Source organism: Crinia signifera, chromosome 6, assembly GCF_055691185.1.
Source record: "Crinia signifera chromosome 6, ASM5569118v1, whole genome shotgun sequence".
NCBI classification, from domain to species: Eukaryota; Metazoa; Chordata; class Amphibia; order Anura; family Myobatrachidae; genus Crinia; species Crinia signifera.
Window position 1 is genome coordinate 73,738,797 of NC_139222.1, and position 5,790 is coordinate 73,744,586.

The window sequence follows — 5,790 nt, forward strand, 5'->3', positions numbered from 1 at the left end:
GGGTACAATTAGTTACACATCTTTTTGGGCGGCTAAACTTTTTTGGGGGAGGCTGCATTTAAACTTCTTTGGGGGCGGCTGCAATTAAACTTCTTTGGGGCACAGGGGCACAGGGGGTATCCTGTAGTGGGCTGCCACACATTTTTTTAAATATGGATCTTTCAGCACAGAGACCAACTGCACATCAGGGTCAGGATCAGCCAGGTTGTTAAACGGGGTTTCGACCATGAATCAATCACATCATAAAATTAATTAATAATCAATCAATCAATCATAACCAGAATCAAGCCAGATAGGGGTCTTGTTAAATATTAAACTGACCAAAACAGATACACACACAACTAGTACTGCCTCATCTACCTGTCTGGTCTGGTGCCCACTGCTGAGAGTCATTCGTATGAGGGACTTGTCTTTTAAATGCATACAACTGTTTGCATTCCACTTGATTGCTGCACCAATCGCCCACTGCTGGCTGCAGCTCTCACCCTGCATTAATTTGGGAGTCTGCCACTGCAGTCTTTTTTTTTGGAGCCTTGAAACTTTTCGGGATGCTGTACTATCCGACACCTTTAGGTGGACTCTGGTCTGTCTTGTATCCAGCACAGTGGTCTCGTGTGCAAGAGATTGTTCTCTGTCCTCTTTTGGATTTGTGTCACCATCACCATCTTCATAGGTGAGAATGTGATCTCCCTGACCTGGGGAGTCAGGGCTGGGGCAGGAAGGCTGCAATTACACTTCTTTTTGGGCGGCTGCAATTACACTTCTTTTTGGGAGGCTAAATTTTTTTTATCCTCCTTTTTTAATCCTCTTATCTGCACAGCCGGGTCCATCAGTTACTGCCACTGCTGCAACCAATGCTAGTGATAGTTACGCATGCCCTATGGCATCACCACGGGCAGCAAAGTTTTCCAGTGCTGCATGGAGCAACAGTTCGCTGGCTTTCCATTTGACATCATCGCTGTCAGCATCCTCCTTATCTGCACAGCCGGGTCCATCAGTTACTGCTAGAGATGTGCGGGCTCGGATTTCAGAGATCCGAGCCCCCACGGACGTCATCATTCCGAGCCCGATTCCGAGCAGCGCTCGGAGATTCCCACCTGACTCGGGTCCGTCCGCGTGATTAGAACGTCATCTCCTGGCGCAGGATTTCGCGAGGCTTTATAAGCGGCTGACGCGCCCGCCATCTTCACTCCAGTCAAGTAGTGGGTTGGGAGAGGGTGTGTTGGTGCTGCTGCTGGGGCTTAAACTTGAGCTTGACCTTGAGCGCAATATTTTGCAATTATTTACCGTCATTTTCGTTCCTTCTAGGGGGCTGAAAACAGACTCTGTTGGAGGTGGTACGGCTGGTAGGGCCTCCTTTGTAACAAGAGTACGTGACATATTGGTCAGCGTTTTAGTCCGTAGTAAAGGTACTGTTGGGGCAGGCGGTGTAGCACTGGGAGCAGTGTACGTATCATTCTGTACAACTTTAGTGAAAGGTAATGTTTGGCCAAGTGAAAATTGGTTGCCCAATGTTCCTGGTCTTTTCTGTAAAGTATTTGCAGCTGTGAATTTCATCTGTTTGGAAGGGATGGGAGCAAGTTCCATCTCATCATCATCATCATAGTCATCATCCTGAGATGAGACCTGTTTAACAGGCTGGTGGTTGACCACATTTATTCGCATTCCCTTGACAGAGTTATTCAGACCTGAAATGGTCTTGTGTTGTGGAATCTGGATGGTTTTTGTGAGGTTTATTGCCGATGAACCTTGTGCCATAGGTGATTTAGCAGCTACTGTTGGAGCACTCCTCTTAAAGTAATCTTTTCACGAGCGTCCATCACTTTGATAGGCTTGTCTCCTGCCATGATCTGTTGCTTTCTCGAATTCAGCATTTCACGGGCGTCCTGTACTTTACCCCTTATGCGGAAGCGAGCATCTTTGGCCACCAACTTTTCACGGGCATCTTTTATCCCTAGTTTTTGGCGTGCATCAGTCACACCAATTTTCTGACGAGCATCAAATGTTCTCTGAAAACTGGTGGACAGTGGACGATTGTTCACAGATGGTTGGAGTCTGGATCTCACGTTTCCTATACCTCCCCTGTTACTGACCCTGCGGTACATCCAGGTGCCCACGGACATTCCCCGTTTCCTGATAAAAATAAAAATAATACTTGTGCTGTGTGGGACTGTAAAAAAGAATTCCATGCTGCTTGTGCACTGACGTCTGCCACTGAGTGCCACGGCCAAGCAGTACCTAATAAGAAAATTAATTATTATAAATTCTGCTGGTGCACAATACTAGTATTGCTGACGTATCTACCTGTCTTGTGCCTAGTACTACTGTCTTATCTACCTGTCTGGTGCCTAGTACTGCCATATCTACCGTCTGGTCTGGGGCTCACTGCCTAATACTGCCGTATCTACCTGTCTGATCTGGGGCTCACTGCCTAATACTGCTGTACCTGTCTGGTCAGGGGCTCACTGCCTAATTTTTTTTGGAGCCTTGAGACTTTTAGGGATGCTGTACTAGCCGACACCTTTAGGTGGACTCTGGTCTGTCTTGTATCAAGCACAGTGGTCTCATGTGCATGAGATTGTTCTCTGTCCTCTTTTAAAATTGTGTCACCATCTTTATGGGTGAGAATGTGATCTCCCTGACTTGGGGGAGTCAGGGCTGGGGCAGGAAGGGTACAGGCTGAGTGGGGGTAGGGCACCCTTGTACTCTGCTGCTTTTGCCGGCTCCGGCCGGTAGCGTCTCCCTGGTGTCACGGCTGGCACTCTGCAGGGCCTCCCTCTTGCCTTCCTCATGATGCTGGCTGCTGGCTCTCTCTGTGTGCGCTGCTGTCCATCACCGCCGGGTCTCCTGCACGGAAACGCTGCCCGGCTCTCTCCTCTCTAGCGGGTCTCACTTCTGCACGCTTCCAGGCTATGCACTCTGCTGCTCTCCTCTCTGTGGATCTTTAGGGTGCCCAGCCTGTCTTCTCTCTCTAAGCACATGTCATCCTCTCTCACGCTGCTGCAAACCCTCCTCCGTCACGCTGCACAGTTTCATTTCACCTCTGACCTCTCCTTTTGCGCTCCTGTGACAGTGCCCCTGTAACGGTGTGGTGCAAAATGGTACCTGAATCTGGAGCTGATTACGGCGGCAGCTTCTGGATTCCTCACGGCTTCTTCCGGAGAACCTGTGGCAGGGAATGGCACAACCCAAGGAGAACCCACAAAAGACAAGGCTACTACGGCTAGCAGCAACAAATATTTATTTAAAGGAGATATGTAAATGGGTTGCTGCAATACACTCACGTACTTATGCAAAACAGTCACTTTATATCATTCAGTAATTAAAGCTATAACTAATCAATGACCAGATTAACGAGAGAACGATTACGCAATAAATTACATCACAACAATAACAATATGACAGAATAATATTACGTCACAACATGTCCGCCAAGTGGCGCTATGCACCCTATATACACTGCGCGGTAGTCCCTGGTGCAAAACAACACAGTTCCTGAATTTGAATAACGGTCCCGCGAAGGAAATCCTCACAAGGTGATTAGGCCATAACTTAGTGTGCACACTACTTTTATGTATAACAAAAGTGATAAAAAATCCTCTCTAAGAGGGGCAGGCAGATTCCCATCCCTTAGGGCAATCTCCTGTATCAGAGGCAAACAGGCAGTCCTGTTAGTGGGGGTATCCAACACCCCAGTACCTGAACAATCAGCTGCAGTTGCCAGCTCCTGCTGGTCACGACTCCTGGCTGGCCACTGCCTGTCTTGGGTGCTGTGTGGTCCTCTGGGTGACTCCCAGATGGGCGGCAATGTCCCTCTCTGCCTAGTTCCGTGCTGTAGGTCTCTGCAGTCACTCCTACTGGGCTCTATCTCCCTTCACATGCTGCTCACCCCTTCTTCTGGTCAGCAGTGCTGGCTGTCATTAACTGCTGGGTCCTTGCTCCCAGTGCCTGGTCTCAGATGTGTGCTTCTCTCTGCACAGCATCTCTGTCTGCATGCTTCCTGGCTCAGGATACAAGCTCTTCACCCCTCTGCACACTTTCTCTCTCTCTCACACACTGCTGCTGGGATCACCTCTGACCTCCCAGCTTCCTGTCTCATGTGCAGGGGAGCTGGGACACTAGGACACTAGCTGAGTCTGTTAACCCCTCACAGACCTGCAGCTTCCACAAGCAAAGGAGGTTTTCCTCTGAGCAGCATTGGCTGCAATTAAAATCTCTTTGGGGGCACAAGAGTACACCAGGGGTGGACTGCCACACTCCCTGGGCAGCCAATCAGGGGGGTGTCAGGCTCCCTGCACGTGGACTGAGCTGGGGCTGTTTAACCCCTCACATCCCTGCAGTTTTCCTCTGAGCAGCATTGGCTGCAATTAAACTTCTTTGGGGGCACTCCAGGGGCACAGGGGATATCCTGTAGTGGGCTGCCACACAAGCCCATTCACATTTTTTGAAATATGGCTATCCACAGGTTGTTCAGTCTGCCATTTGAGATTGGGATCTTTCAGCACAGAGACAAACAGCACATCAGGGTCAGGATCAGCCAGGTTGTTAAACGGGGTTTCGACCATGAATCAATCACATCAAAAAATTAATTAATAATCAATCAATCAATCATAATCACAATCAAGCCAGATAGGGGTCTTGTTAAATAATAAACTGACCAAAACAGATACACACACAACTAATACTGCCTCATCTACCTGTCTGGTCTAGTGCCCACTGCCTAGTACTACCGTATCTACCGTCTGGTGCCTAGTACTTCCTAGTACTGCCTTATCTACCGGTCTTGTGCCTAGTACTGACTTATCTACCGTGTGGTGTCTAGTACTGCTTCATCTACCTGTCTGGTCTGGTGCCCACTGCTGAGAGTCATTCGTATGAGGGACTTGTCTTTTAAATGCATACAACTGATTGCATTCCACTAATGAGAGTAATTGATTGCTGCACCAATCGCCCACTGCTCCTCGGCTGCACTGTGTAAACAGTGCACAATCAAGCCAGATAGGGGTCTTGGTGCTTGTTTTGAGGTTGTAGCAGGGGAGTGCAGCTACGAGTCGTAACACCTTGAGAGAAGATCAGTACTTCTCTACCGGCAAAGGACATCCTCCTCGACAGAGCGCACAGCTTCACGAGGGACGCATGTGAAGCAGTGAGCAAAGGGAACACCCGCCTAGCGAGCCAGATCACCTGAATCCACCCTAGCGATCAATAGAGTTACAGAAGTCGCAGCCAGATAGAACTCTTCCAGCTGCCACCTAGTCATTGATTAGCCCCCTCCCCTCCACCCATTAGGCAATGATTGACGAGACGAATGGTAATAATAAATGAATAATATTACTAATCAGTAATCACCAAATTAAAAATCAGATGAAATTAATTATAAATAATCATAATCACAATCAAGCCAGATAGGGGTCTTGTTGGATGTTAAAGTGATCGAAACAGTTACACACTTGCAGACAAACTCTGTGCTGCACAAAATGCCCACCGCTCCTTGGCTGCACATGGTAAACAGTGCATGATCAAGCCAGATAGGTATCTTTTATGGGCCTATTTTTTTAAACTGCCATCATGTCTGCCGCTGCAGTGCCACTCTTACATGAGCCACGTGTTTGTGCCGCACACTTGTGTGGCTTAGCATAGTTATCCAGCTACCTCAGTGCAAACTTTGGCAATAAAAACAATATTGTGCGGTGTGAGGTGTTCAGAATACACTGGAAATGAGTGTAAATGAATGTTATTGAGGTCAATATAGTGTACGAGCAAAAAAAAACACCAAATTCTGCCATTTTA

General features: G+C 48.1%; 1 pseudogene; it reads right to left on the reverse strand.

Moving 5' to 3' along the window:
- Nucleotides 1-1,143: 1,143 nt before the first annotated feature.
- The window catches only part of LOC146006976 (polymerase delta-interacting protein 3-like), an 8,435-nt pseudogene continuing 3,788 nt past the window's right edge, over nt 1,144-5,790 (reverse strand).